Source organism: Tachypleus tridentatus, chromosome 1, assembly GCF_004210375.1.
Source record: "Tachypleus tridentatus isolate NWPU-2018 chromosome 1, ASM421037v1, whole genome shotgun sequence".
NCBI classification, from domain to species: Eukaryota; Metazoa; Arthropoda; class Merostomata; order Xiphosura; family Limulidae; genus Tachypleus; species Tachypleus tridentatus.
In genome coordinates, this window is record NC_134825.1 from 137,587,635 (window position 1) to 137,610,552 (window position 22,918).

General features: G+C 32.6%; 1 protein-coding gene across 1 annotated transcript in view; it reads left to right on the forward strand.

Moving 5' to 3' along the window:
- The window catches only part of tho2 (THO complex subunit 2-like protein), a 240,410-nt gene that overhangs the window by 190,997 nt on the left and 26,495 nt on the right, over positions 1 to 22,918 (forward strand). The window lies entirely within an intron of this gene.

Genomic DNA, 22,918 nt, shown 5'->3' on the forward strand with positions numbered 1-22,918 from the left:
AAAAATGCTGTTACAATCCATTTTTGTGTTAATAATAAAAACTGCATCTCCTTGTTTTTAAAATGTTTGATGAAATTACATTGCATGAATTTTTCATTGTATAACTTTCAGTCGTTGTATTTAACACACAATGGAAATCAAACCAGAGACACTTTGGTGACAGAGATTGGACATAAAACAAATCAGGGACTTGTCTAGTTATGGTTTATTAGATATTCATAACTGTTTTATTGAAATTTATTATGATAGGAGTATTTAGTTGATATTGTGGGAATGTTAAAGTAAGTAACTTTTAAAAAAGAGAATTATTGCTAATTTAGTTATACAACTGTTTATGAATCATTTATTGCATAGTTCAACTGTTGTGGGGATTTTATGTCATTACTCAAACCTTCCCAATTTTTCTTGTTGCATTAATTGAGTATTGTTATATTATTATGTATTGTGGTTTATAGAAAGTTCTAGACTTTAGTTGAGCTCTGTGTATGTGTTATGCAACTGTTTATGAATCATTTATTGCACAGTTCAACTGTTGTGAATTAATGTCATATTACTCAAACCTTCCCAATTTTTCTTGTTGCATTAATTGAGTATTGTTATATTATTATGTGTTGTGGTTTATATAGAGTTCTAGACTTTAGTTAAGCTCTGTGTGTGTGTAATCAAGCTAAGAAAGTAAAAGTGAAATTAGACTACATGATTGTCAGTTTAGCCATAAAAAGCATACAGTGGCAGTTTCTAAAGTGAAGGTATCACAGCTTGTATTGTAATAAAAGAAACAGAAAAGAATAATTTGTCTTTTCATAGAGTCTTCTAAAATAATTGAATTTGCCTGCATGGAATTTGAAAAAAAAGAGAGAGACAATTACACTATGTAACAAATTTTGTTCCTGGATAGCATGTGTTATTTCTTAATTGCTTATGTTGTAAAAGTACAGAAAATGGCCATTATTTCCTTCAAACTTTGCTTTTGTGACCTGGATAATGAAATTTAGAAATTATCCTATTTTTTATGTAAAAATGGTTAAATTTGCACAATTTTATTCACATAAGGTCTGAATAAAACAACATATAAATCAAGATTTACACGTATTTATACTAAAGCTATACAAAAATGAACAAAAATGTTTAGAAGTGAGTAGTTTTTTTAGATTTGCGACTGTAATGTAAATCACTTTCACGTATCAGCCCCCAAATATAGTCTCGGCATTTGACTTTGTTGGACCAAGATCTTTCATCAACTCATTGAGGCCTCTTTGGTTGGGGTAGTTTGGGTTTCTCTCACCAGCTGCCCATCTGAAATTGTAATCTGGATCTTCAATGTCTACCTCCTCTTCTGATTTGTTGCTCTCTTCTGAGGATGGCTGCTTTCTTTCTGGTGGAGTTGGTACAGAAAGCTCAGGGTAGTGTGGCACTGGAGCAATGGGTGATGGAAGGTATGGATACATGATAACAGATGCATTCTTGCCAGCCTGACATTTGGAAGGGTCCACCATGCAAAAGTAGCAATTGCTTGAGTGGTTGGTGGGTTTATGCCAAATTCTTGAAATAGCAAACTTCATGGCTCTTTTTTCCCTTCTGTACCATCCTTCAAAAGAACAAATGAAATTGTTATTATGAAGAATAAATTTATTTAAGTTACAACTAATGTGGAAAAGGTTCATGCAAAACATTTTATATGTGATATTTTTTCTATACTATTTGAGATTAAAAAAAAAAAATATACTTGGATTTTAAAAGGTCTAAAATTTGTATAATATAAAATCATACTTTCAAGCAAGCAAAAATTGTTCATCTTACCTTCTAGAGTTTTTTTACAGTGCTCACAGGTAAAATGAGGTGCCCAGGGTTTGTCTTGATCCCTGACAGGCATGCCGAAATATATTTCTTGTAGGCTTCACATATTTTAGCAGATGCTGTCACAGAGTACGTATTCACTTTTGTCTAGATAAATTGGCCACGTACATAGCAGAATGCATCTGGAGAATGCTTGCAGCTTTTTGATGCTATCTCTGATAAAATCAGATAGGTCTGTGTTCACTCAGGTAGTGAGTGGTGAGCCCCTGTATATATATCACTATGGAAAGTTCTAGAAAATTCTTGTAAGTTCTACAACATTCCAGAAAGTTCTTGAAAATTCTTTTAAGTTCGAGAAACTTCTCTATCATCTACTCGGCACTGAATCTACCTGGAATGTTGTTCCAGGAAAGTGATTAAACTTTGCAGAAGATATTAAGGTCTTCATTATTACTAGCTGTAAAGAAGATGCTGCTGTTTTATAAAAGGATTTAGATTATTCATTGAGTTGTACAAATCAGTAAAAGATGGGTTTTAGGAATAATAAATGTATGATAATTTTTATAGGTTATCATAATTTGAATTGTAAGTATAATTTAAATGAGAACAGTCTTAAGTGTCATGAAAGAAAGGGATCTTGGTGTAATATTCAGCCAGTTTTTAAAGCCATCCAAGCAGTGTGCTGTTGCTGTTGTTATGGCAAATAGGATTTTAGGTTGTACCTACAGATGTATTGTATACAGATCTAAAGAGGTTATAATTTCTTTGTACAGGTCACTGGTTAGGCCACATTTCAAATACTGTGTTAAAATTTGGGCTTCCTATCTTAGGAAATACATTGAATTGTTGGAAATGGTTCAGAAAAGTGTTACTAGAATGGTGCCTGGGATGGAGGGGTTGTCATATGAGAAGCTGAAGTATCACAAATTGTTTTATTTTGATAAAAAAATAAGAGCTAGAAGGGATCTGATTAAGGTGTACAAGATTGTAAACAGAATTAGTAGTGTTGATTCATCATCATCTTCCATATTTAACAGTGAGAACAGTTGGACCAGGGGACACAAGTATAAATTTTGGCAGGATAGGAGTTATCTTCAGCCAACATAATTTTATTTTCTAGCATGTTTGTTGGCTTTTGGAATTGGTTGTTTTCAAACATTGTAGAGGAAGGAAATTTAAACGAGTTTAAGAAAAAGCTTGATAGATATATAAATGATAATGGCTGGCTTTAAGTTGTTTTTTTAAACATTAGTGTAGAGTATGTAACAGCTAAAATGTACCAGTAGGTTCTGTCTCTCAGAACATTATCATTTTTAAAACGCAGCCTTGTAAGATCAAAATGATTCATTATAGGATTTTTCCTGACCTGAGTTGCTCAGCTTATCATGCAAAAATTTAATTGTAGGAATTACTGCTAAAATCATTACTAGTATAACATATATGCCTGCTGATGCTTTAATGGTATATTTTGTAGTTTAATCCCTGTATTAGATGTACATTTTTACTTTATGACAGAAAACAAACATTAAGAAATCCCTTTTTTGTTCATGTGATATTCAAGATTTGCAAGATCAAGCTTATTTCTTATAGAATTAGAAATAGTGTGTTTTTATGGTGGTTGAAGTGGTGGATATTTACTCTAAAAATAAGTTTAAAAACAATTTCAGTCATGTTAATTATAAAGTATCACCAAGAGCAACTAATAAACTTTGCTCGAAGACGACATTTTGTGAAAGTAGCTATCTAATGACATTTTTTGCATGCTCTTTGTGCGTCAGTAAAGACTATTATTTCAACAATACAACGGTTTTCACACGCTTCTCCATGTGATATAGTATGAATAGTGCATTTCAGTTTGTACAGTTGTGACATTTTTGCTAATGTTTTTTTTTAAGTATTGCCATATACACACTTTTTTATTTTGTTTTTTATGTGTTATAGGTGTAATATTTATTCACACTTTAGTTGGAATCTTCTCTGACAAATGTTAAAGGTATAATGTTTGTACATCTTGTAGTTACCCTTAAACAAATACTAGTGATACCATAATGTTGTTATGCTGTTAAATTTAAATAATGTACTTATAATAGTTTTACTTTTTTCTGAAATGTAAGAGATGCCATATCTATTATTCATCCTTTTAGTTTGCCTTTCATAGGCTTTGGCATCCTGTTTGTACCTCTAAGACATTTGAAGTGCTATATGCTTTCTTATTCCCTTTGACTACCCTTTCTTAAAGTGAGAGATAGACCTAAATATAGATAACTTCTGTTAGAGATTGGAAGTATGAAATGTTCATTTACCCTTTATCTTTATTCTGACAAAGCACAGAAGTTCTATAATAACTGTGCACTCTTTACTTGGCTTTTCACACATAAGTAAAGGAATTATGTTTTTGCACCTGTTGGTTCATTTCTTATAGAAATGAATGTATTGTAGTGTTTGTATTCAATCTGTTCAACCTTTTATGGAAGACTTGATACCATAGTGTCTGTATATCCTCTTGTTAACTTCTCATGCAAAAATTAACTGTAGGTATTACTGCTAAAATCAGTACTGGCATAACATGATTAACCTTTATATATGATTCAATTTTTTTTTTCAAAGATTATCTTAAAGAGGTAGGGGGCACAGTAGTGCTTGTGCCATCTTTTCTTGATTTTTTTCTCTTTAATTGGTCTCTTGCTTTACACAGGTTAGAAGGCATTTTATGAATGTTTTGTATTTCATAACTGACCTCACACATAGGTTATTGGTTACCAAAATATTTTGGAAGATCTAAGTTAATCTTTACAAAGGAAAAAGTAAAATAATGTTATGTAATATTCAGTTGACCTTTTATAAAAGTTGCAATAATTTTATGTATATTCTTTAGTAAACCTGTGATTGAGCTTAGAAGCATTGTAATTTAAGTATATCCTATTAAGACATTTTTATTATCGTAAATAAACCAGATATTTTTGATATTTGATATTTTTCTTTAATTGGACACTCAACATTTTACTTTATAGCTTCTTCAGGAGCATTTCAGTAAAACCAAACCATAACTATCTGTATAAAGTTTCAAATGATTTAAATTATTTTAATTAAATCTATAATGTGTTGACATGCTATGCTGGACAGCTTATTGTTGAAAGAATCCTATTGTTGAGATAATTAACTGCTACTTGTCATTATATAAAAAGTATAAATTAATATATCAAAAGATAAGAAAAAAAATTTGTGGGCACCAACAGTTGTAGAAATGTATGACATGGACTTGATCAGAAATGGCTACTTAAACCATTTCAAGTTACATTAGTTAGTACAATAATAAACTTTTTTTGTAGTTTAAAAGTAGTGTAATTTATGTTTGAACGTAATCCAACATCAGTTACAGCAATCTTAATATACCTTTTATGTTTTGTATTTCATTTTCGAAGTACCATAATGGATCTTCTAATCACTTAACACTGAATTTTGAATAATCATGCATTATTGTGATATTCATTTATGTTTTCTAAAAATTGTTCATTTAAAAATGGGGAATAGGGATTGTCAAAAATTACAGAAGGAAGATAAGTAGCTTAAAGTGAAAAGGTAATCACAAAAAATTAAACAAGCTTAAGGTTTGAGAATTAGTGTTGATATTATATATATTTAAAACTCCATGTTTTGACTTCATGTATAAAAGCTGTGTATCGTTTAGGAGAGTCAAAATAAGGATGTGTGGCTGGAGGAAATACATAAACACAATGTCACCAACCATAAGTTTGTTTGTTTTTTGTTATTGCATTTCTTCTTTAAGCTTCCAGTTTTGCTTTGTATTTTTTGATGATCTATATTTCCCTTTTTTGAATTAACAATTGTGAATAATTTTGTTTTGTTTCTTTAGTTTTGCATGTCCATCATGAATCTAAATCTCTGTAATAACAATACAGTTCTAATGTAAACAGTTTAGTTTAATGAAATACATAGCTGTTGTATCATGCTCTCTTGGGAAAGTGTGGCAACCTGTGAATTGGCTTCATGTTGATTAGATGACTGTTGCTCATTATATCATTGTTATTGGTACTTTATGTATAATCTCTGTGGGATCAAACATTGTATGTAATGTTATGTATATACCTTTAAAATACATATAGCTACTACATTTACACCCCATAGCTATATAGAGTGACTACTGAACTATACTGGAATTGGTGCATGGACTAGATGTTGTAACCATACGAGTTTTATACATCCATCTACATGCAACACAAATTTGCTAGTGTTTATATTTATTCTTATAGACATGCATGCTTTATAGTTCTTAATTTCTTTAGGTGTGTGTGTGTGTGGATAACCATATGAATTTTTCAAGTTTAGATACATCCATATATATTCAATGCAAATAAAACAATCATAATATAATAACATATGTATACAAATAAGCATTTTTAGTATTTCTTATAGTTATATTTTCCCATTCCTCTTCCTCATCTGTGCCGGCCCACTGGTAAGGCCAGTCATGAGTTTGCTGCAGCTGGCCAGAATGTCTCTTAGAGTAACATTCTGCATGCTCTAAAAGGTCCAAAATATGTTAATTAAAAATTATGAATTGATTATATTAATACACTTTTATTCTGTCCATTGGAGTTTGAGTAATGGCACTTCTACAGCCCTATTTGACTGTGATGACCCTAAACTCTGTCTGTTTCTGTTATATGCTTTATCTAAAACTAAATATTTTCTAGATAAAATATATAGCTACAAAATGTCTGCCTCACTTTTGCTTAGAACTGCCATAATTTTTATAGTCTCCTGCTTGCATGATTCTTGCCCCTTTTATAGTCAGTGTCAAGGATGGCTGCAGTATCTTTATTATTCTCAATTATGTAGTGTTGGCTATAATTGATGTTTACCATCAGCCATCACTGTTATTGCCAACGTGATGCATGAAACTGAACTTGGTGCTATCTTTTATATTATGGCATAAATATTTCTATTGTGGGAGCCAGTGTAGATGTTTGTGCAACATCTATGAAGCTGATCATGTAATGGTAAAAAAAAAAAGTGATTCTGTTGGCTGCTTGAGGGGCAGGAGCCCTATATGTAAATAAATGCAACATCAATACAATTGCAACAATAAGTTTATAATCTCTGTGATACATGTTTCATGCCTACTATATGAACAAGTTACATCCATGGCCTGCATATAGCTATGTACATTTGCATATAATAGATTATAAGACTCCATGTATCATGGGTTATACAGCCACTGCTATTTGCTAGGTAATCAAAGAAATTTAAAACTACCTTACACAATATGCAATGATGCATTTAGTAATATTGCTTGTGTTATTTTACAATAGTCATATCCATTTTTGCTGTAGGCTAGTGGAACAATATTAGATATTAATAAAGAATCTCATGGATATCTGTTATGAACCACTATTGTGGTTCATGATAATCAAGATTTCTAAAGTCAGTTGTATTATTGATTTTTTAAAATAGAATACTGAATACAGTGTCAAACATATTAAATATTAATTGTGTGAAGTCTGTAAACATGATGTTTAACTTTTTTGTAATTTTGTAATTCCTGTGGGATCAGTCATTGTGTGTAATGCTAAATAAATACTTTTTACAATTATCAAGCATATCCTCTATTGGTGATTGAATTTTAAATTTATCTTCAAAGAGCTTACACTTCTGACACAAAATAATGTATAGGTTTTATGTGTAAAGATTTTATGAACAGGAAATATTGCTTTGTTTATCTTATGAAATTAAAATAAAGATGAAAATTGAAATAGAAATTATTAAGTACAAACAAAAATATGGAAGTTTGAAACAATGAAACTTGTATAAAACTATTATTCTGGAAAAGCAGTGCTTTTCTGAAAGCACTGAAACCTGAGTTAGATAAAGTGACAAAACTAGAGGTTGTAATTGAAGAGATTATTTTGTTATTACAGACATTGCTTGATTACTTCATCATTACCTAAACTGATGTGACCAACATTGTCTTACCATTCTCTTAAATTTCTGCTTGTAGCAGAATAGTAGTTTAATATTTTCTTGTGTTAGATATAATTTGACTAGATTAAATTCTTAAATCCTGAAATAACATCTTTTCAGTGTATAGCAATTTTAGAAAATAACATTTTAATGTAAAATATTGGGTAGATATTGATTAATTGCTTTTCAGAGGTGTGAGTTCTTATGGTTAACCATTTGCTATCACAGTTTTCTTTTTCATCATCATTAGCTCTTATGAGCTATGGTAATTATAATTTCACTTCTCCCACATTTGTATGATGATTAATTCATTCAGGGAGTTGGTGAAGTGTCTGGTATATTGTGAGTTCTACTTTTTATAATGGTTTAGTTACATTTTTGAAGCAAATAATTCAGGTTGTAATTTTTTTTATCTAAATGTGTTGCTGTATTTTGTTTTGTCTTCAATTTATATCTAATGTTTGATAGGCTACAGTTTGAGAATTAATATCACCATGTTCTGCTGATTTTAAATAAACTTCTGTATAGCTATCAAAAAGAATGTTGAAACCATGATTGTTATTCATTCTCAGATCCATTGCTTATCTCAAAAGTTTATTTTGATAGCAACTTTAGGTTATAAATTGGTATACAATCAGATATTCACCACAAGTGGTGGAGATTACTTATTGTTTTGCAAAGCTAGGGCATGTGAATTTCAGTATAAGAAACAACCACCTGTTCTTAGGGATAAACTTATTAAAATGAAATAATTTTTCTAATAAGTTCAGTATATTTGTAAGTTCTTAAGCATTTTGCCAAATTTAACTATAAATGTTCTGTGAAGAAAATAAACATAACAGGTACATACTTTCACCCCATACTACCATCAATCAACATGATCATAAATTAAACCACCAAGTATATAAAGCAATTTAACAACACAACAACGGCTCAAAAAACAAACTTCCTTAAAAGATACATTCACTATATCAGAGGATAGAAAAATTAACTTCACTCGTAAATGAGTGGATTTTTGCAGAGGAATGTCAACGTAGAAAACAACAGTGATTATTTGGTCTCTAGATTTGAGATTGATGGACAGTCAGTCCTTCACCATATTTAAGTAAGAAAATTCAAGGTATGAATCAATATGTTGTATAAAGTTTGTAATGATGTACAAGTACATTTAGAATAAATAAATATGTATGTATACAATAAATTTGTTTAGAATATTTATTCAGTATACATATTAAAGCTTAGTTTTTGTACTGTTTCATGCCATTATATGAGCTTTATAGAATATAGAATTTATAAATCTTGTGTTTCTTAGCAATAATTATGTAATAATGCTCTCACATTGTGTTCATACAATATTATTAGTACCACTCATCCAAATTTAATTTCAATCAGTTACATTATTTTTTATACCTTTTAAAACCTGAAAAAGGACTTTTTATCAATCCCACAGCTAGAAGCTTTCTGATAGATCAGCAATAAATTTAGAGGCTTACCACTTCTTTGTAAACTATTTATTAGTCAAAGTCTGAATGAAGTTCTGTTGTTGAAAATTTAAAGCAAATCAAAAGTTTTTGGTTCCAAAATACTCTTGTAAATATACACTTGAAGTTTCTGTAAATCTTGTTTACTTCAATAAATTCTAGAAATTTAAGTATTCTTCTTATTCCATATTTTAAAAAATATGTGCATGTCAGAGTAGCAGTAAGTTGAGCTCCTGACTTCTCCTGGTAGACTATTTTAAAATTCAGCTAGTAGATGATAAACTGAAGAATGCCAAACATTGTTCCAGTTTAAGTAAATATATTTATTCCCTAAATTCTTGCTTAATAGTTTTCATTAATTTTTTTGATTAAATTTTATGGTATTTTCATATTGGTATAACTGTCAAATGAGACAGCAGTTATAAATGTTAAACTTAATGTATAACGGTTTATCACAGCAACAAAAGGTTATAAAAACCCACATAATGTTTGAAACCTTTTAAAGTTTTGTTGCTTTTATTGTAATAAATGCATTGCATAATTTATTTATAACTTTTGACATATTTTTGGAACAGTGCAAACATATCAAAAGAAAACACAGATTGCAAATCTCTTTTTCTTTCAATTGTCAAAATTTGACAAGTATTCAGTGTGATTTTCTGAACACAGTGAGTTGTTTGAGCATGTAGAAGTTAATAAACTCTTTCTTTCCATATTGTCTTTGGTTTCTCCATATATCCCTTGTTCCTAATGCTCTCTTACAAATGTTTTAAGAGTAATTTGCAAATCTTTCCATTCATACTTGATGCAATTTACTTTAAGCTCAGCACTTACCAACACAGGGTTGAAATGCTGTACCAGAGTACTTCATAGCAACACAGCCCTGTTGACATCAGTTGCATTGCTTTGCTACTTGGCTTAATCCACTGCATGTATTACAATATTTGTTTGAACAATTTGAAAGAGCTATAAAGACATTTAATAATGCTTGGGACAGCTTCTTCCCTTATTTATTCCATTGCTCTTGTTATTTGGTAAAATGTTAGTCACAAGACTTTTCTCTTCTTTTCCTTTTAATTAACTTGTGAAGTGTCAGTAGCAAAAAATGATTAGCATCTGGTTGTACTGCAGTCATGAACGACTATCTAGTGGTGATCGTTTTCTTTGAAGCCAGTTGTTTAACTCAGCCTTGATCATCTCTATCATTGTCAGTAGCAAATATGATTAGCATCTGGTTGTACTGCAGTCATGAACGACTATCTAGTGGTGATCGTTTTCTTTGAAGCCAGTTGTTTAACTCAGCCTTAATTAACTTGTGAAGTGTCAGTAGCAAAAAATGATTAGCATCTGGTTGTACTGCAGTCATGAACGACTATCTAGTGGTGATCGTTTTCTTTGAAGCCAGTTGTGTACCAACACAGATATCTCTTCCTGCAGCGAACTACAAACCTAGTGCCATGCACTTTGAGAAATTTATAAATATGTACCCCAGTAATCACTCATGTTACTGAGACCTTCCTGATAATTTCATATTACACTGCACAACAATTTTTTTGAAAGTTTTGCTTCATGAAAAGATTTTGCTTATTGTGACAAGTACCTGATGGGTATGCACAAATATAGTTTTGGTTTTGCTTCATCACATAGGACTCTGAGAAATAGACAATTAACTGTTTACAGGCAATAACGTATTTAATTGCATTTATGTTTCTAATACGCTATTAAGTTTGACATAATTAAAAGTGTTTTGCTCCTGATTTTTGTTTGTATTCAATGTCCAGTGCATCACATTGCAGTGTCCAACAGTAGTCAGTTAGCATTGATGGATTTTAATTGCCCTGATATCGTTTTTCCGTTGTAGCAATGTCCTGGTGAAACTTAAGATTTCAATGAAATGGTACATGATGGGCAAACTTGGATGTTATTTTTGTGATCAGCAGCCAAAAATCTATAAGGAACACCCAACAGTGTTTAAGAATCAAAAACTTTGTTGTGCAGTGTTATAGCACATTGTGACCATAAGTGTTTTGATGCCCTCATTTATTTTTTTTTTGTTCAAAATGCTATTCTTTATAAGCAACCCAAACCTTATTAAAATATAATGAATATTTAGAAGCCAGGGTCTTCACCATCTAGCATTTTTCTCAACAATTCATTTGTGAACACTTATGTTGACAGCTGTTCCATCACATGCCACAGAAACCACCTATTGCTTGCAGCAGACTAAATCTTTAAACTTGGATTGTGCTTGTAAACATTTCATTCAAGGATTTTTCAGATTATGTAGTGGTATATTCTCCATAGTTATCCATGATCATTAAAACAGACATTCATTCTCTGAGCATTGATGATATGAATTCTTAAGAGGGGTTGCCTGCCAAAACCTAACAGATAGATTGGCTTGAACATTCTTGCACAGAAACTTTCAGCTTGATGATGCAGAAGTGAATAAACTGACAGATGTAAGGATTGACCATCTTCATGTTGAACTTTTTCATGAACATCAAACTTAGCTGCAATTCTGTGAGCCTAAAAATAGATATTTAGATAATGATACATAAAAAACTAAGTTTACTTTATTTCTTTATGAATAAGAAATATCAGATCTAAAAATTAAAAGGTATTGAAACTTTAAAACTGAATACATTGTTTAGATATATTGTGTTAATCTTAAAGCCAAAGGACTGCTGACAATATAAAAATTTTGTTAGAAACTTTTGGAAAATTCTGTAAAAATGGAAACATTCTTAAATATTAAAATATATTATGAAGTTATTATGTGGTTCTAGATTCAAAGAATAATATGCTAAGCTGCAAAATTCTGAATTTAAAACTATAATGGCTACCAAGCTTTCTTCTAGGCATACATCAGTGTATTTTATTACAAAGTGGTGCCATCAGTTAACACCTGTATGTCTACCTGGTTCTGACTATGAATTTTGGAGTCCATTTTATCTACATTTGATACACATGATTAAAGAAACATTATGCATGTTCTTGGATTTTAATTATATTATATTTATGAGCTATCCTGTAATATTGTTATAGAAAATGGTACACAAGTTTGATGATTAAGGTAAATGACATTTTTGAATGATTTTGTTCATTATTAATATGACACACTGAGAATTGTTTTATCTAAACATCCTCTAACCTGGAATAAGTGCTTATATTCAAGTTTTCTGGTGACAAGATTATTATCCCATCTGTGTCCCAATCGAAGTTTGATAGGGATTTGGGGTCATTAAGTTGAGTACTAGCTGACTGTACTTTCTACTTTATCCAACTTTAGAAGTTTGGAACTTAAGATTTGTTACAAACCATCTGCCCAAGTTTTAGTAATTCAGTATAATTAAAATGCATTACAACATACCATGTACCATACTTTCATTACATTCTCTAGACATATATCACCTTTAATTTTGTTTAGTTCGTAGTTGGTCTATACAATGGCCCATTTGCTGTTATGAAAATGTGTTTAACTTCATGGACATCAGTTTTCCATCACAAATTTGTCATTCTCTAGATTCCTGCTTTATTAGTAGCTTCATACTTGTTTATTTTGGTAGGCTACCTTGGAAATCTCTCTGAAGTTGTGCAGCACAGGAGTCTGTGTGAAAATCTGGAGTTGTTTTAAGACAAAAATGTTTTAAATTATTATGGGTTTATCAATGTAAATATTCAAGAAAAATATGAGTAACATGAATAAATGTTTTGTAAGTAGTTATAGCATGCAGAAGCATGATCATTTGGATTCCTTGAAACAAAATGAGGAGCACAAATGTTTTTGTTCTCAAATCTTAATCACTGGTATGTGAACTTAGATCAGAAGGATAGGTAGGCTAAATGATAGACTCATTCTGTTAATGAACTCACAAAATGCCAATAACGTATTTATCTTTGAACTATCCGCTGGTTATGATTGTTAAATAATAATGAATTTTTTCACACAATACATTTATTTTAAATATTTCATATATATATTACAAACAGTCATCTTTACTAATTCAAGATAACCATTTAATAGAATGACCAGATGTCCTGGTTTTGACAGTGCATTCCTGTTTTTTGATAATTTATCCCAAAAATGTTTTGGTTTAATGTTAAAGATATCAAACTGTCAGTCATGTCAAGTCATGAATATAATAGGCCTTCTCTACCTGCTTATTGTCATAAAATATACCTTCCTGCTGCCAAACTCTTGAAATTTTTATGTGATAGTGGTGAAAAAAAACCCAGATCACTGTCTTTCTGAAACTGGATACAATCAAAGCAGTGCTCATGGCCAAAACACACTTTACACACTCATGTATTGAAGTTTATGACTGTTTCATGAAAAAAAGAGAACTGTGTTCTATTCATTCTTCAAAAAAATAAATCCATTTATCTAACATTTAATTTTTTTTGAAATTATTTTAAAAGCAATTATAATTTTAATGTAGTTGAAAATATTGTGGAACAGTTCAATAAATTTAAAGTAAATTTAAAAAGATAGATTATTTGTAATTTATAATCACTATTTTCAAATTTGGTATGAGGGCTTGGCTGATCTGTTTTTTTTTTAAACTTGGAAGTGTGGTCACCCTCCCTATAGGCTTACAAATATTATTTGAAATTCCTATTAAGTGGCATTTACTGTAAATCATTTTTAACAGACAATTAAAACTTGTACTCCAGAAAATATAGAAAACATACTGAAAGATTTTCATAGCTATGAACAGACATGGACACTTGTCCCTTGCTGCAATCTTGAGGAATTGACTATAAAATATTACAAATCAGTGATGTCAAGAAAACCCACTTGTAGAGAAATATATATGCAAAAACAACTCATTTGGGTTGAGAAAATATTTTACGTAGAAGAGCGAACAATGTTTTGACCTTCAGTCATCGTCAGGTTCACTAAGAAAAAAGGTAGCTGACCAGAAGCTGACCACATTTTAGAAAGGGGTTGTGTAACTGAGTGTTGGAATGTAGAGGGCAGTATTAGATGTTTGAATATATAATTTTATTTTATTATATTTAATATAGGTATAAAGGTGTTCTTTTATATTGGTTTATTTTGGGTTTAAGTTGTATAAGTAAGGCTTCTTTAATTTTGCGTTTGTTTATGTTTGTTTTTTTATTTAGTATTTGAGTGTTTTCTATTGTTATGTTGTGTTTATTTGACTTGCAGTGTTCAAAACGTGTGAAGGTGACTTTTATGTTCTTTGAATCTGGTTTTCATTTTCTACTTGTTTCTCAATATAGAAGTTGTGGCAGTTATTACATTGTATTTTATAAATAATGTTGGTGTTGTGTTTGTAAGTGTAGTTTTACATAGTATAGACTGTAGTTTTGTGCCTGGTTTTGAATAAATTTGGTATTAACTGAATGTCATATTTTTTACTAGTTTTTGCCAAATGTTCATTATTTGTTTGCTGATGTCGGGAATATATGGTATGCAGCAGTATATGGTTTCGTGATTTTTTGAATCATGAGATATCTTTACTTTTGTTGGTTGATTTTGCTTTCTGTCTGGGTGTGCATATGATGTTTTCTACGGTTTATGGAGGAAACTTATTGATGCTGATGAAGTATTGTTTTATTTTGTCTACTTCATCGTTAATTTTATCTGGTGAGCATAGTTTTATGGCTGTGTTTTTTTGGTTTCTTAGTATGTTGAGTTTTTGTTTTGTTTCATGTGCTGAGTCTCAAGGAATGTATAGTCCAGTATGGGTGATTTTTTGGTGGATTTCTGTTTTGAATTGTGTGTCAGTTCTTGTAATTTTGAGGTTAAGAAATGATATTTGATTGCTTTCTTCCTGTTCACATGTGAAGTTAATGTTGGAATGTATAGAGTTAATGTGATTGAAAAAATTAAGTGTGTGTTCTGTAGATCTGAATCCCGCAATCGTGTCATCTACATATCTGTACCAGTATAGTGGTGGATGTAATGCTGTGTTAATTGCTTGTGTTTCGACTTGTGTCATAAAAATATAATAAAATAAAATTATATATTCAAACATCTAACACTGCCCTCTACATTCCAACACTCAGTTACACAATCCCTTCCTAACATGTGGTCAGCTTCCAGTCGGTTACCTTCTTTCTTTGTGAACCTGACAATGACCAAAGAAGGTCGAAACGTTGTTCGCTCTTCTACGTAAAATATTTTCTCAACCCAAACGAGCCGTTTTTGCATATAAAATATTACAAAGCTTGTGAGCTGTTCATTTTATCTTGTATTTGCTTTGACTGTTTAGATATTATTAGTAAACTATTTTTCTATCATGATGACCAACCACAACTTTATTTACTACCACCTAAAGGTTCTATGATGACTGATATATGAAGTTGCTCTTCATTTCATATGAATAAGATCTATCATTCAGTAATAATAAACTATATTTCAGGCACCATAATTTAAAGCTTTTTTTATATTAAGCTTGAGAATTGTTCCAATTTTTTATGCTATATGTTCAGTGGCTCAGAAATTTGAGCAGGAAATTTACCTTACACTGTTTTCATAAAGAGAATATTCCCTACTTTTAAAAGTTTCTTTTCTTTGTTCATTTACACTAATATTAAATTAATATTTGATACTAATGTCTTCAAATCTTTACCTAAATAAAAGAGGGGGCAAAAGTATTTTGCTTTTCAGAAGTCTGGAAAAATATTATGAAATCAATGAGCTTGTACACAAATTATGCCATAAAGTAAAAGAGTTAACAGTTGAAATGTTTGATTTTATGTACATATATAGCATTTATGTTTTGTTTTTCTTGTATGTATTATACCTCAATTCATAAAATTAACTTTTCAATTTACACTTATTTCTATTTCTTTCAAAACAGTTATTAAACAACCAGCAACATACTAGATGAATTACCTACACTTTTGTTTTGTAAAAGTAAAAATAATAATAGTAATAAATATATTTTCTGAATTATATGGAATAGTCTGTCTATTTTATATACACTTAAATGTTTCAATAAGTTAGCTAACCTAGTTTAAACTTTTGTTTTTACTACTCTGTCTACAACAATTCCTTTAATTGAATTTGTGTATGTTTTAAACTTATTAATAGAACTTTTTTGTAATTTATTTATTATAAATATTTATATTTGTTACATTTTTGTATTTACAATGACTTTATTGTCTTTGGGAATCAAGTTTATAAACATACAGTAAGTATCCTGTTGGATGCAAAATGTTCTACCTGAATTGCCAGTCTTTATTTTTATAAAAATAAAAAAAAATTAGTAGAAAACACCTCCAATCCTGGTTTATATGCTTTAACATACAAATATACCAATGATATAAGTAGTGGAAATAATTCTGAAATTAATGATTACAATTGTCTTTTAAAGTTTACAAATGAATAATACTACAATATCTTGAACTGATTTAGATTTTAAAATAGTTGATAATGGTTTGGGTTATATGTTTTATAACAGAAGGAATTTTTCATTTAAAATTTATGGTCTTTCTCATTCTAATGAAAGTGTTCCATTATAATCCAGCAAAAAGTATAATAAATCTACAGTTTTTATAAGAAGATTAAAAAAAGGTGTATATGCACAACTAAAAATATTTTGTTAGTTTATAACAGATTTTTATAGGGGGTGGAAGGATGGTTTATGTTCGTTTGAAATATTAATGTAGGTATTCTAGTATATTCTTGAACCTTAACAGCTATGGCTCTTTTCTTGTAGTGACTAGAATGTTAACCTTGAGATATTAAATAGTCACCTTCGAATAGCTGGTTACAGACAATGAAAGGTGTTAAGGATGTAGGTTCCAAGGGCTTGAGCACCTATCACTCTGATAGTTATACTTTTGCTTTTGTTACCTGTAAGGTTTAGTAGGTGGTGTATTTCTACCCCTATGTGGTTCTTGGTTTTGGAGGTGACTGCATGGGATATTATGTCATCAAGATAAACACTATTTTTTGTGTTCCATCTAGATTACCCAACATAAATCTTCCCAAAGTTTTTAAACTAATTTATAGCCATAATGGGAAAAACTAAAGATTGGAAGAGTTCCTATGGGCTGTCTCTACCAAGCATTCTTTGTCTATAATTGTTTGTAAGTAATGTATCTTTTGGTCAAAGGCAAAAGAATATACAAAGCTAGACAAGGTAAAGTAAATCTGTGATTGAGGATATGCATCTCTGTGTATGATACTACTCACCTCTTGCAGACACAAGTTAGTTTGCAATTTTTCTTTACAAGTACAATACAACATCCTACCCAAGGAATAGCATTTGTCCCCAACTGTTCTGATTGTTTCATTCATTGTCTAGATTTGAACCTGTTTGAAATTTACAATTCTTGAGAGTTAGAGGGTATGTAAGCATATGCTGTTTAAATTAATTTTCTATTTTGTGTAATTATTTTTGGTTTTTAACTGTTTTTCTAACCAGCTGAGTGAGCTAGCGGTAATATGAAAGGCAGTTTGAGTGGTAAGTTACTAAAATTTATTATGGTTAGAGTATCAACATTGTAAACAAGATGAATAGCTCATTATTCACCATTTTAAAAAAATTTTATAGGAGTAACCTTAATTCATAGTGATGCCATTCTTAAGCTTTTTTCTCCTTACAATCCAATGCTTTTTCTATAAGTTGTAAAGGTAAAAATGGCATTGCTCTGTTATGTGGTTTATGATATGGTTGCAGCCACAAGTATTTTCATATGTGGAATTAATTGTGGGAGAGGTCCATGCAAATGCTGTTTCTTTATTTAATGTGACCAGAATGATCCATAGCTGGTATTTGTAGCTATAGGTTGACTGTAGGTTAACTGGCCACTGGTTTTACTACTTTTGATTGAAATGATAGCCTGAATATGGCATGGCATAGGTTCTACAAGATACAAAATATTTGAAGTAGTTCATTCATCTCATAATTTCTGCCAGTAATTGATAACAATTGCTGTGTTCACTTTATTCCTTAAGATATTAAGTCAGATTATGGTCTGAATGGTGTTTTATGTTGAATAAAGATGACTTAAGACATTATCATACCCCTTGGTATGGATTTCTGTACATGGTGAGGGGACCTCCCAGGAAAGGCTCTGTTTTTTTAGTTTACCTCCTCTGGGATCTGAACATTCACCCAAGCTTTTGCCATGTGACCCGTGAAGGGGAGGAGAGGATCATGGTGGTTGAGGGTCAAATCCTAACACACCATTTTGGCCTTGAATTCCTGTAGATGGATGGCATTAGGTGGCCCCCCTAGGGTCAGTCAGGTGGTCCACTTGGGCTAGGGTCAATCAAGTATCAATGTTGGATGTTCTTAATAGGTATTATGGATATTTTGTGTCTGTTGCTGGTGTTTGGGTATAGTGCTCACAAAGCCCTGCCATTGCTGTAGTATCCTTGTTTGACATTGTAGTGCATCCCCTCATAGTGCTCTATGGTGGGATGGGGTTAGTGGGTGCAGAAACATTCTTTTTTTTTATTATGGACCCTCCAAATAAAAAATTAAACAAACTAGTGTAAAAATACTCCATAGGTAAAAAACTACATCTTGAAGATTTAGAGCAGCAGTCTTCAACATCTGTAACACCTGTACCTCATTTTCTTACATTACATTCTGTTTTAGACAAACCTTCAGGGCAAATGTCTTTTTTTTATTATTCAAAAGGGATGAGAGGGACTTGCTGACTCTCCAAAGTCAGTCAAAAAGCTTCACTCTGGTGATACATTGGTGGAAACATTCACATCTAAACACGGTGAACTCCTCTTCCATTCAAAGGCAATTGAGGATATACCCATTGAGCTTATTCCTCCTGTTACTTTGAATTCATCACGAGGAGTTATTGTTGAGAGGGATTTGAAGAATATCCCCGAGTCAGAGATTCTCACTGGTTTCTTCTCCCAAGGAGTTTTGGCAGTGAGGCGCATCTCCACTCGAAAGATGGAATTATGATGCTGACCAATGCCCTCATTTTAACATTTACATCATTGCATCCACCTGTCACCATCAAGGGAGGTTATTTTAATTGCAAGGTATGGCCATACATTCCAAACCCTCAGATATTTCCACTGACAGCAGTTCTTTCACTTAAAGACGTCTTGTCATGGTTCCTTGAGGTGTGCTCGTTACGGTGGCAAGGAGCATTATGCCTACAAGTGTGAAATGAACCCTTGTTGTGTGAACTCCAATGGATCTTACCCATCCTAATTTCGTTTTGGCCTAAATAGTTGGAAGGAAAAGAGGTGCTTTTGAAATGATTCAAAACATTATTTACTTCGAGGCTCAAAAGTTGCTGTCCACCACTTCATTTTGGATGTATGCTGTTGCACTTCATTCCATTACTACAGTGGAATGCAAACAGATCTTTCCGTGCTTTCAAAAGAATCATTCTCAAACCAAATGAAAAGTGTTTTTTTTCTCTATGGTTAAAAATGTTGATGAATCAACTTCAACACCCATCTGTGTCCCTAACATACATTCTGGCAAATCCCAAGATCCACTTCCTTTGGTTCTGTTTATGGTCATTTCCTCAGTTACATTATCTTCTCCCACCCCAAGATGCAAAACAATCATTTGTTCATGTCCAGTTGCTGGAATCCTCTTCCAACAGCAAAGACCTGCCCATTGAACCTAGGTCAGGATCCATGTTGAGGTTTATGTTCTAATATGGATGACATCAAAACACATTGCTTCCTACCATCCTGCATGTCTTTCCTTTCAGAAAACATTACTGAAATCTGCCAATACAGTCACCTTTCAGCAATTTTCTTTGCATAGATATGACAGGCTGTGTGATGGACAAGTGCATGGAAGGGTGGCACTGTTAGTTGATCAACATGCACCTACCCTGTCTTTGCCACTTGACACTCCGTTGGAGGCCTTAGCCATCCATGTTTCCTTGGGTCATTCCATCACTGTTTGTTCTCTCTACCTGTCACCTGGAGAGACCTAGGATCAGTCAGACCTTGATGCTTTCATTGAACAGTTGCAGTGTCCCTTTTTAATCCTAGGGGACTGTAATGGACATCATCCCCACTTGGGAAGTGCTGATATGGATGTTAGGGGTTGCTTTGTAGAGCGTATGCTCTCTGATCACAACCTTTCTCTTTTCAATAGCATTTCTTCTACTTATTTTCATGCACCTAGTCAGTCCTTTACTGCTACTGATCTGTCAGTTTGCTCCCCTGCACTATTCTCGTACATTTCATGGAGGATTGACAATAATCTAGGAGGCAGTGATTATTTTCCAATAATTTTGAGAGAAACTGGCCATGGTCGATGCCGCCAGACCCACTTATTCAACTGGAAGCTAGATCAAGCAAACTGGCTTACTTTCACTGCTCTCGTAGAACATGATCCTGCCATCGTCTGTAAGCCATCAATAGATGACTGTGTGGCAGCGCTAACTGACTGTATTATACTGGCAGCTGTTCAGTGTATTCCTGAAACCTTGACATGATATCCTCATCCATGGTGGAATACTGCCTGCCACAAGGCATGGAAGGCTCAAAAATGGGCCTGGAATACTTTTTATAGGTATCCCACACTTTTGCACTGCACTGCTTTCCAACAGGCCTGTGCATTTGCTCAGTGGGTAAGACAAAGAGCCAGAAGGAATCTTGGATTAAGTTCATGACTAGCATATCTTCTACCACCAGTTCCAAAGTCATATGGGACAAGATTTGAAAAATCAGTGGGAAATATAATTCTGCACCTCTCTTGATCTTGCTCCCTGATGGCCAGGAATTATTTGATACCCTGAGCATTGCCAATAATCTAGGTGAAAGCTTTCACCAGTTATCTAGCACTTCTGCTTCTTTGTCCACCTTCTTAGCTATCAAGACTTGGCCTGAGTGATCACCTTTTTCCTTTCGAGCTGATTGTCTTTATGACTATAATCATCCCTTCTTACTGGTGGAACTCAAACTGGCCTTTCACTGGTCTGGCAGTGCATTGGTTGGACCTGATGATATACATTATGAAATGTTGCTTCATCTATCTTTTGCTTCTTTTGCTATTCTTCTAATTGTTTTTAACTGGATCTGGTAGGAGAATGTTTTTCCTGATGTTTGGTGCCAGGCTATTGTCCTTCAAACTACCGTCCAATTGCTTTGATGAGCTGTCTCCGTAAGACCTTAGATATAATGGTTAGTGCTTGTCTTGTTTGGTTCCTCAAATCAAACAACCTCCTCTCCCATACCCAGTGTGGGTTCTGATGACAGCGCTCCACTGTGACCAACTGATTTGACTTGAAACATCAATCAGAGAAGCCGTTCTGAAATGACAACATCTTGTATCAGTATTCTTTGACATTTAGAAGGCTTTTGATACAACATAGAAGTATGAAATTTTGCCAGACCTCCATATTTCTGGGTTATGTGGCCATTTGCCCATTTTCATTGAAAATTTTTTATAGCTAGGTGATTCCAAATTTTTGTTGGTTTGACATTTTCCTGTTTTCTTCTACAGAAACGTGGAGTCCCTTGGTTGCGTTTTTAGTATCACACTTTTCAGTAAAAAGATTAGTGCCCTCACTAAACAACTCCCTCTTGCTGTTGCAAATGGGCTCTATTTTGATGACTTTTACATCTCATGTCAGTCATCAATCATGAGGTATACTGAGCAGCAGCTACAGACTGCCCTCAATCATTTACTGAAGTGGACAACAGCAAACAGTTTTAACTGCCCTCTTTCTAAAACTGTGTGCATGCACTTTTGCCTCTAATGAGGTATTCACCCTGATCCTGAACTCCGTATTGGTGAAGTTGTGTTGCTTTTGTGGTCCCTGAGACAAAGTTCTTGAGGCTTATCTTTGACTGTAAGTTGACCTTTATACCACACATCAAGCAGGTATTGGTCAAATGTACAAGAGCATTGAACATCCTCTGTGTCCTTTCTTCCACCATTTGGGAGGGGATTGACATTCTATGCTAAAGATATATCATGCTCTAATTCAATCGAAACTTGACTATGGATCACTCAACCTTAAAGATGCTGGACCCCATTCATCATCAAGGACTTTGGCTTTGTCCTAGGGCTTTCTACACTTCCCTAACTCAAAACTTATACATAGAGTCTCATGAATCTTCTTTGCACCTCCACTGTTTGCAACTGTCTGTAACATATGCTTTGAAACTTTGTTCATTACTAAAGCATTCCACCTGAGGTTGTGTTTTCCTTCCTTGGTGGGCCACACTTTTTCAGAACAGACAATCTGCCATTGCAGCTTTTGGCCTTCATATCCAGACAGAGTTGGATGAATTGGGTCTGTCTTTGGATAACATTGCTGTATCCACTGGTAGCTCATCCTACCATGGCTTCTTTCAGTTCCCAAATGTGACCTATTTTTAAGTCATCTAAGAAAAGCAGACACTCCCAATTAGAAATTCTGTCAATTATTTGCTGAACATCTTTTGACCTTGCTTTCATCCCTATTTTTCAGATTGTTTGAAATCAGGTGACTATGTGAGCTCTGCCATGGTTTGTTGCAGTTTGGTGGTTGTGTGCAGAATCCCCTCTACAGCTTCTGTGTTCACTACTGAACTGTATGCTAATTCTTTTTCCCTGGATCACATAGAAACTAAGCAGTACTCAAATTGCACTATTTATACTGACTCTTTTAGGTCTCTACTGGCCCTGGAATCACTTCATGTTAGTTCACACCCTGTTCTCGCCAATATTCAAAATTGACTA